Genomic DNA, 11439 nt, shown 5'->3' with positions numbered 1-11439 from the left:
GTTCTATGTACTCAGTATGTGCTGGGAGGTCTTTACCTTCTATCAAATCTCAATGCGGTATACTCACTGCTGCCAATTTTTATTTGGAATCAAAGAGCATGCCTTAACTGCCAAGGGCATGTCAAAAGCTTGACTAAAAACAAGTTCCTTGATCAGCATGTAGCTCCATTTGTTGGGCTCTTCCATTCGGCCAATGAAGAATATCACAGGACAGCAGGCAGAGGATACTTTTCGAAGGAAAAGAATAAATTAAGAGGCTGATCAGTCTGAATTACATCATTGTTATATATGCATAATTTTGTACTTGCCATTGTAAATATATTTCTATGCAGTAGATTTCACGATGTGATGAATGTACAGCAAGTTGGTAAAGCAAGTTGGTAAAGCTGTAATTATTCTTGCCATGCAGTGTACTTAGTTTGGTAGTACCCAGGCTGCTTTAGAATCTGGCATTGCTGAAGTGACTTACAGTACAGGGTGCTACATAACTTTATTTTACCACTTGCCCAGTCGGGCAAGCATATTTTCAAATTTGCTCCTAAACACTTACCCGAATATTAATTTTACTTGTCCAAAAAGATAGTCCATAATATAAGGAAATAATATAGAAAATCATGTGTAAGTCAAGGGCTTAATAAAACCCATAATTGAATAAACAAGCATGCATTGATTGGCACGCTTAAACGCAATATGGACTATTCAAATTCTTTGCATTGGGGCTTCTTCATGTAAGTGTTGGAAAGTTACGAAAATGAAATATAAGAGTATAAAGTGTGTTGCATCACTAAATAGCCATTATCTTTGGACTTCTGTATGGTTGACCTTGTGGCTCTGTTGGTGGGAATAAGGGGAAAAGGGTGGCTTCAAAACATTTTGCTTGCCCAATTCGGGCAAACATTTGTTCTCATTGTCCAAAAACACGTGCCCGAATTTGATTTTCATTTGCCCCGGGCAATCGGGCAAGTGCTTATGTAGCGCCCAGCATTCATAGGGATAATTCTTCTTATCTTTTTCTCCTGGCTGACACTGATATTATCTGGAGAAAAAAAATTTGCTCAACTATGACTGGTAATTCCTGCTGTGACAAGACAGCCATAAAATGTGCAGATTGGAGACTTAGTTCAGTGTTAGGTGATGGCAATACATGCAGTTTTGAACCATTTGTTAAAGAAGAAATTTCAACTCAGAGTTGCTTTTACCATTTCTAGAATCCAGCTTCATATGTTAATTTATATGCAGCCTGATTTCTTGTCCTCCAGTTATCCCACCTATTGCATTCTTGCCTAAAGCAGTTTTCTTGCATTCTGTCTATTAAAGTTATCCTCTTTTTGTGTACATGGTATATTCCTTGAAAGACAAGTCCACCTTCATAGACATGTGGATTGAGTGAATGCAGCAGCATATAGTAGAACACATCAGTGAGAGTTTGAGGAAAATTTGACAACCCATTCAAAAGTTATGGATATTTGAAGTTTCTGCCCAGTCACTGCTGGATGAAAAGACTACTACAGCTTGTGATGTCACATGTGTGCAACGATATAAAGAAAACATTAAGAAGATTCAACATATTTTCACTTTTCTCGCATAATAAAAGAACGCTTGACTTGCCTCTTTCAGAAGACAGGGGGAATAATGTTACCCTTAACATACGTCAGTGGCAAGTCGATGAAATGTATGCTTTTTTTTCAAGAAATAAAATTTTGTGAAATTCTCTTTATAGTTTCCATATGTGACCGTGCATCACAAAACGAACAAAAAGTTGCACCCCTTGATTTCACGTGAGGACTTAAAAAAGGTGAAACCGAGTCAATCTTGAGTTTTTCATATTTTCTGACAGAGCTATCCTTCTTTTACATTATTCTTTAGTATGGGATCATAACGTGAATGGGAAAGTGTGTTTTCAGCAGTTTTTCTACAGCCCATTTTGGGGGGAGAATAGAATGATCAGGTATGTCTTTGCGTCCCCTTTTCATTTCTTGAAATCCTGTACTTCACTTTCAAGTCTAATAACTTTTGAAAGGATAACTCTACTGCTTTGAACGTTGGCGTTAATCATGGGTAGAATGTGTTCATAGACCATGCTCAATTTCAGCTTAATCTGATTATCCCTTCATTGTTGTAATACTCCGGTGATTTACATCCTGTGTTTTGTCCTTTTCATTGCACAGGTAGCTCGGCTCGGTAAAGATTAAGCGCTTGAATAGACCTTGTACTTCAGAGCCTCTTTTCTCAGTTCGCACTTTTCCTGAGTGTGCACTTTCTTTCTAGTATTTAGATGGGTTAGGGAGTCCATTTGATGTGAGTTACACATCATTTTAAAGCTTAGAGTCTGCTCTTTAAGAATCTGTCCTCAACTAAAAATCCATGTCTGGCGACTTTTTGTTTGCTTTGTGATGCATATATATCTTTGTACACATGTGACATCATACACTGTAAAGTAGCAGTCTTCTCATCCAGCAGTGACTGCGCAGATAGTTTAAAAATTCAAAACTTGTGAACAGATTGTCTGATTTTCCCCAAACTTTCACTGATGTGTTCTAATAATATTGCTGCATTTACTCAATCCACATGTATATGAACATGTCCTTTAAAGTGATCTTTTGATTTCCTTGACTGTATCCCTTATTACCTCAATGCATGGATTCAATGTAATGTGAATGAGGACTTGTCTTAAGAGGTAGCATATAGAATAATCCATCCCAAGGGTTTGTAGTGATTCTGAATGAGGTATGTTCCGAGATGAAGTTGAGGGACTCTGTCCCGCCCCCTCTAACAGCATATCAAATCTTGAGCATAGAACATTCTGTGTATTCCAGACAACAGAGGACATCATCTGTTAATACATGTACATGCATAGGCTAATCAAAGTAATTTAAAAGTAATGTACATCTAGAACTTGGATTGTTTGTGGAAATTTTTCTTTTTTTTTGTAACATCACAAATACACACAACCATACACAGCCCCACTATCTTTATATCGTATGCATAGAATGTGTGCCCAAATTTCCTGCCCCTATGTGAGTATGTACTACTTCTCTTGTTCACAATCAGTTTACATGTTCATCCTGGGGAAAACATTGTAAGGGGTCCAGTATCTCATGCTCATATTTCTCCAACTAATGCTCATAGTTGACTATCAAGCCATATGGTCGAATTGTTTGAGCTGTGTCTAAGTGCTTTTGAACTTGGTGTCACATGAAAATAAATCTCTTGCTAGATGATCCGAGGAGAGATGCAATTACTGTGCTGTATCATATTCGTCTGTCAAAGAATTCTGAAATAAGCAAAGAAAATACAGCTGTAGTGACTTTTCCATGAAAAACAAAAACAAAATTATATATACAGTATACACACTCTGGGGCTTTCTCTTACTATTGTTGAACTCTTGCTCCCTACCCCACCCTCCCCCTCCCCCCCCCCCCCAAAAAAAAAAAATGGTAAAAAGTAAAAAGTATGAAATAAAAAGTGAGCATATAAACAGGAAGTATTTTCTTTCACTGACCAAAAAGTTCTTTGTTATCATGTAGGCATCAGGAAGCAACTACATAGAGATACCAAGAGTGAAACATAATACCAAATATGTTATATTTGTACCCAGCTCAGTTTGTTAGTAAATCACATATAGGACCTACTGATAGCAATGAAGACTTCAAATCTTTTGTTAACAGCAGTTTAATGTAAGTAGTTCCTTTGGTGCTCATGTTTAAATGTTTACTATTGATAATTCAGTCATGCTTCTGACCATTTAGCATAAATGCCTAGAGAAAAGTGTTGTTAATTCATATATGGTGAAGCATTTCTTTATCTTTTATTTTTATCATTTTGTTTACATTGTGCCATTTTTCCTTGTATCCCTTGTAAGTCGCATAATTTCGTCCTTGTCAACTGTAGAGTGCCTCAATGGCCCAAATTCACTAAGGTGGTTCAGATTTAGGCCATGGTTTAAATTTAGTCCATGGACTAAAATAAGCATGAGATAGGTGTACCTCTGACATGCGCGTATCAACACGCATTTGTTACTGGACGTCTATCGGCACTTGCAATCTGTCACATGTATTCATGCAGAAGAAATTTGTATAAACAATAGTCTAGATTTAAACCACCTTGGTGAATTGGAGCCAATGTGTCAATGGAACTGCTGTGCCTTGTCTGATTAAAAGTGTGCTACCTGTACAAACAACATTTGGTGTGTGTGTGTGTATATATATATATATTCTGTCTGTTTAACTTTTAACTGGAATGAGTTTCAGTTACCTTCATTTCTTCTGATTAAATTAAGCAGTGTTTCGCATAGATTTCTATTTAATTTGAAATGTGAGTTTATATGTTTAGGTTTGATTTGTTTTGTGAATGAAACATTTTCTATTTGGTTACAGAGAAGACAGAAGAATCATTCTCTTCATTTTTGGCTCTCTTTATTTTATTCCAGTTCATTCTACTTCAATGTGCTAACAGAACTTACTTCAGCCTTTGGCTGTTATTTTGCTAGTCTTTGCAGAGATAATTCAGAACACTGAATACATACAATTAGTTACTCACTGTAGAGAACATTATACAAATTAACGTTATGGAGAAAGCATAATCATTACAAACGAGAAAAGTTCCACATTAATATAACAGATGAATGAGTATATACATGGTACTAATGCATTCACACCACTTCTATTGATTCAAGTGAGATATGAAAGCAATCAATCACATTTGGAGTTTCATGCCACTCCTTCATGTCGATGTACAATAATTCAAGCTCCTCAAAATAATTTATGTCATAAATTTGCACAACTCAATATCGTTGACATTCCACAAAATAAAAACTGCAAGAACTTGAATGTCATAACAGTTGACAAAGACCCTGGACAGTGGCGGATCCAGAGGGGCGCGCACCGACCGCGTGCCCCCTCTTTATTTTTTGTTAAAACAAAAGAAATAAAAAGAAAAAATGGGGGGGCAGATGCGACCCCCTTTAATTTTGTAAAGGCGCCTCCCCTTTACAGAATTCCTGGATCCGCCCCTGCTGGAGGAAGATTTTTGTGAGCTATTTTTTATGCATTACATGTATCTAATGTCTTTGAATAACCTGAATACTGTGTATAGATATATTTACCAAAATCTCATAATTATGTTGCCAGTTGAGTCTACTTCGACGTAAGGGTCTATTTTCCCCAAACCAGAGTGAATAATTTAGGCTACATACCCCAAATTTTGCAAATTCGTAATTATCAGGACTTTGTGAATAACTAGCGTTTTGTCTGAAATTTCACCCTTTGATCACGGAATTCAGAGGAAAAAAAAAAATAAGCGTCCGGTGATCAATACGATCAAGTCTCCTATAAGGAAATTTTAATTTTTGACGACCATCCTGAAAATCTCACAAACCTAAAGGCCAAGGGTGCAGGAGTTGCATCTTCAACGCCCTCTCGAGTCGTATGAAGACGATACTGAAACAAATCTGACTTCGGCGCGAGACTAGACGTTACTGCGCGCGCACGAAATGATCATCGGCACCGTGATTGGAGGAACTGCTAGGATCACAGGAAAGCCTGAAGGAAAAGCATTCTCTTTCACCCACAGAAATCACAGCACGTGTAGTGTACTGCACGCCCCTCGCCGCGCGCAACATTCGTCCATGACATCCGTACGTGCGTATTTATACACACGTACCCGAGCGATCCGCGAGCGCACGCAAGGCCGAAGCTCGATCGCAGATAAAAACAGCGACGAAGTTCGAACCGCCATTTTTAACACGTGGTGTCTTCGATACGAGAGGAGAGGACGTGCCCCGTTGGGTTAGTTCGAAGCATGTGGGTACGTGGTACGTAGGCCTTACGTGGAGAGAGTCTTCCCTGGAGGACATGTGGTAATTCAAGACCAACGGTAAGAATTTGTCATTGTAACATAGAATCTACAATCAAACATAATCTAAGTCAGAAAATCAAGCACAAGTCAGGTCAACTGAGTGGCTGTTCACTTTGTAGGTATTATGGTGCGGGCCTACGATGAAATACCTAACTAAATTATTACTCACCGAGTGGCTAACGGGACTTGGAGCTGAAGGCACCACCAGCAGGAATGGTAGGCGACCGTATCAGTAGTGGAATGCACTAGGGCACCAGAAAAGGTGTAAAGTGTCCTTGTAGGTTGTATTGCACTTCCCGAAATAATATGGACTAACTCCGAATGCACTAAGGGTGTCCGAAGACGACAGTGTCCCATAGAAGTATGTACAAAATATCCAGCAGCAGCGTGGAGTATCCTCCGAGTGCCGCGGCTAGCACAAGCGAGGGTAGAGTCGATCCACAGCTGGAGCGCTGGATAGAAGAACTGCACGGTCCCTAGCTGGTTGTGGTAGAGTCTGCACACCACAGACCACGCGCTAGCAGGACAGAAGCAGCTAGCGATGTGATGGGACGCAGATCGCGTTGAATGCAACGATGTAACGAGGCGCCGATCGCGTTCAGATCGCGTTGAATGCAGCGATGTAACGAGGCGCCGGTCGCGTTGAATGTAGCGATGTTAAGATCCCCAGGTTGGAGTGTAGCCTGAAGAAAGGGCGAGTCGCGATGAAAAGTAGCGAATGCCGCGAAGTACGAAATCCGGGAAAGTGTAATAATCCGTATTGTATAATCCGTATGAAGTGCCAGTCCACGGCGCGAGGTATCGTCAGCGCGAGAAGACGTGTGAAGTATACGGACGTAGTATGCGGACGTGAGTGACTCCAACGATTAGGACGTGCTCTCGGGATGAAAGCTAATCGTGAAGTGAGGAAGCGTGGAAAATGAAACAGCGAAGTCGGAGAAAACATGTCACGGACAGGAGCTTTGAGAGTGGTAATTGGCTGATGAAAATGCGTAGCTCGTCACTAATTGGTAGCTTGTTTCCGTGACAGCAAAACAAGAGGTGTGTTTATGAAAATCCGACTACTGTTGGAATGTGAAATACGCGTACCTCGGCACGATGACTAAAGCGAAGAATGTAGTGCGCACCTGTCGTGTGTCGGCGCACAAAGAAAGCTCGCGTGGATGTTGACAAAATACTGTGGCCGCCAGACAGCGTAATTTACAACAGCCAGAGTGCCAGACAATATGATACATAGATATAGAAAACCGCTACATTTAGCCCCCTTCCAGATCGCTAGTAGAAAAGTCAATGAAGTGAAGACTAAAAACAAGCGATCGATATGAATGAAAGGTAAACAAAGTAGAGGTTGAAAATTTCAGGTATCAAAATACATGTATTGAACGTAACGTGCTGGCCAGCGTACTTGCCTACCGGTGCGGGTCGTCCGTGTCGGCTGCTGCGGCTGTGCTGGCTGTGTTGGCGTAGGCTGCTGCTGCCGCTGCTGCTGCTGCCGTGGTGTAGTGAGCGGGGCGCTCGGTGTGGTCGCCGGAGTTCTGGCGGGGACAGGTGTAGGCTGCCGGACCGGTGCGGCTTCTAAGAAGGCGGCCTTTAGGCGGTCGATTGTGACAGTCTCCCTCTTTCCGTTGACCTCCAGTGTAAAGTGCTTGGGAGATCGACGCAGCACTTTGTATGGGCCAGTGTATGGTGTCTGTAGAGGTCGATGTACACCGTCCCGTCTGACAAAAACATGCGTGGAGTTGTGGAGATGTGTAGGGATGTGAGATGTGGTGTTCTGTTTGCGTGAGTGGGCTGGATGTAAAGTAGACATGTACTCACGTAAACGATGGACGTAGTTGGCAGGATCAACTAGGGTGGTAGTGGTGGCTGGGGTGACCATCTGACCAGGTAGGACTAGAGTCGTGCCATATAACATCTCAGCTGGTGTACATCCAATATCCTCCTTTATGGTAGACCGAATACCAAGCAGAACGATGGGGAGAAGTTCATACCACTTGTCGCTGAGGTCGTGGGCTTTCAGCGATGATTTGAGCTGTCGATGAAAACGCTCGACAAGGCCGTTAGCTGCTGGATGGTATGCTGTGGTGTGAATGTGAGTCGTGCCCAGTGTGTTAGTGAGCTCGTTGAAGAGTGATGACTCAAACTGGCGACCTCGGTCTGTGGTTACAGTAGATGGAACACCGTGCCTGGCTATAATGTTGATATGGTTGATTCGATCGGACTTCTGCAATTCTGTTTGATCTCTGTGACAACTGTGTCTGACAAGATAAATTTAACAAACTTCGGGTTCACTTCAAACAATAAATGCCTGGGGTGGTCTTAATTAAGGGAGGTGGGAGGTAGAAACCCTAATTAAATTTGTAATTAAATTTACATCGAGAAGTTTATAGACAATCTTTCCCCTTAGCGTTAGGCCTAATCATGATCAAAATGGGTATTCTCAGGACGTAATTAAGGTGGATTAATAGTTTTACATAGAATTCTAATTCTAATTCTAATGCTAATTCTAACGTCAATTACGGTATGGTCGCCACTGCGGTAAGGTCACCAGACATTCACATCGCATGTAACGCGCGCCGCAATCGGAGATCAGGTTGGGCGACGGATTTTCATCACTCTCAAAATACATTCGTAATTCATCTTTTTCCTCTGTAAAAACACAAATAATTTTAATCAAAATATATTTTACCATATGTAACAGGTGATAAAACCATTTTTAATGTGAGGATGTTTTTGATTTAGAATGGATTTCAGGTGGCAGATTAAGGGAGATTTTCAAACGCGGTGACCGACAATGCCTCCTTCATTTCATTGAAGCGTATGTATAAAACACACGCTAATAATATGTGGCCGGCTAGGGGCGGCGAACTAATTTAGTGCCGATATTAGTTCGCCAGCCCGGACGTGCACAAGAATTATACACACATGTGGTGACCATACGGTAATTGACGTTAATTCTAATTCTGTTAATTTTAATTTTTTTTGTTAGAGCTAATTTATAATTATCTTGAATCGGGTTCCTCCCATCTAACGGTGTTAAAAATGTTAGCTGTTATTCGGTCGTTCCATCCAATCAGATGCGTAGTTAGAGGTCTTAATTAAGGGAGGTGGGAGGTAGAAACCCTAATTAAATTTGTAATTGTAATTAAATTTACATCGAGAAGTTTATAGCCCCTTAACGTAGGCCTAATCATGATCAAAATGGGTATTCTGAGGACGTAATTAAGGTTGATTAGTTTTACATAGAATTCTAGAGCTAATTTATAATTATCTTGAATTAGGTTCCTCCCATCTAAAAATGTTCGCTGTTATTCGGTCGTTCCATCCAATCAGATGCGTTGTTGGAAGCCAAAATAATGACTGTGCGCACTCCTCCATGTGCACACTCTGGTTTTTACAACCCTTCTTCACGTAACTTGTTACACACGCAAAGCTTTTGGCCTAAAATATTGAATCAATTGTCATTTTCAGGGCATCACTGTACATGGCCCCCAGAAAGTAGCCTAGGCCTGAAACCCCTGAATTTCCCAAAATGTCTTCCTAGATTTTAAGCCCGATTTTGATAAAAGCGTAAAAAGGAAATGCAGGGGCAGATCCAGGAATTCCATAAAGAGGAAGTGCCTTTACAGAATTAAAGAAGGGAGGTGTGCGCACCGCCATTTTTTTTCTTTTTATTTAGACCTTTTGTCTTAACAAAAATAAAGAGGGGGTGCATGCCCGTTGCGCCCCCCTCTGGATCTGCCACTGAAATAGTATAGAGGGTGTCTGGACAAGTTTTGGTTGGGACATACAGGGTGTTAACAATTGTAACATTTTTTTTTTCACATAACCTCTGATGAAATGTGAAAGAGGATGTTATTCCAAGTGGAACTCGATGTTTATTCGATGAAAATTGGTTTTGAAATGGCTGAGATATCCAAAAGAGAGCGAACTTTGCATGGGTGACACCCACCTTTTACTTAAAGGATAAGTTCACCTTCATAAACATAAGGATTGAGAGAATGCAACAATATTAGTAGAACACATCAGTGAAAGTTTGAGGAAAATTGGACAATCGATGCAAAAGTTATGAATTTTTAAAATTTTTGTGTTGGAACGGCTGGATGAGGAGACTACTACAGCTTGAGAGTCATATGCGTACAAAGAGATTTTTCTCCTCCCCACCACTAGAGGGCGGACTCTACAATGGAGTCAGTGATTTCATGGGGGCCGCCATAGCTCACTTATCAATGGCGGACTTTGCGTACTATGTATACATTTCTACAGCGCGTATTACGCGAACTTCTGAACTTTTACGCGAGTACGCACTTGATTTTGGCTGCTCCTCGGTTGCTCGTTTGCTAGCGTGTTAGCACGAGGGGTGAGCCTACCGTTGTACCGCCTCGTTGTCATCCAATGCTCCCCTTGCGCTCACAAAACAATAGTACAGGGCGTATGAAGACTCCGCACTCTAGCAGTCACTGGGGAAAATCTCTTTGTATGCGTACAACAGTATAAAGAAAATGTAAAGAAAATTCAACATATTTTCACTTTTTGCGCATAATAAAAGAGCACTTGACTTGCCTCTTTCTAAAGGCAGGGGGAATAATATTACCCATAACATTTGTCGGTAACGAGTCGGGGGAATGTGTACTCTTTTCAAAAGATGAAATTTTGTGAAATTCTCTTTATATTTTCCTTATATTGTTGTACGCATGTGACATCTACAATGTAAGGTATTCACACACTGCAGTAGTCTTCTCATCCAGCGGTTACTGCACAAAAACTTCAAAAATTCATAACTTTTGAACGGATTGTCCAATTTTCCTCAAACTTTCAATGATGTGTTCTACTAATATTGCTACATTCTCTCAATCCTTATGTTTATGAAGGTGAACTTGTCCTTTAATACAATCGCTTTGTTTTACTTTGTTTTTGGAGGTCTCTGCCATTTCAAAACCAATTTTCATCAGATAAACATTCAATTCCTCTTAGAATGGTAAGAATGGTAGGGGTATGTTCTGTAACTTAACTGTTTTATAGAACTAAGTCAAGTAGTTTCTTGATTTCTCACTAAAAGTTAAAAGCCCAATCCTCTCCACCAATACTAGATATACTATCCCTTTAACGAGGTTTAAACTTTAGCAATTTTACTCTTTGAGATATATAATGTTAAAGAATCAAATTCAAAGAGATTTCTAGAGGAGGGCAGACACAAATGATGACATCTCTGATAGGGACATATGAATCAGCCATGATTATTTCCTCAGAGAAACTCACTGGATCGATAGGACTGATGTGTCGCCCTCCAGTCAGGATAAGTTGTCGCAGTAAAATTTACTTTGATCTGTTGATCAGAGCTGCTATAAATACATGTACATAGAAATCTAGCGAATTTTTGTTATAAACAATTCCTCTAGGCAAGGCCAGAGCCTCTACGCTAGAGGTGTATTTAAAATATTAACATTTGTAACAATCCTAAATGAAAGCAAGCCTAGACATGATTGAGTAGAGGTGAAGATTTAGGTATGAGTTTTCTTCAATTTGCCTGATCCCTCTGTACAATACAAATTAAATTTGTAAGATTGCAACTGCTGCTGTTTG

This window comes from Diadema setosum, chromosome 17, assembly GCF_964275005.1.
Source record: "Diadema setosum chromosome 17, eeDiaSeto1, whole genome shotgun sequence".
Classification (NCBI taxonomy): Eukaryota; Metazoa; Echinodermata; class Echinoidea; order Diadematoida; family Diadematidae; genus Diadema; species Diadema setosum.
Note: the sequence above shows the minus strand (reverse complement) of the source record.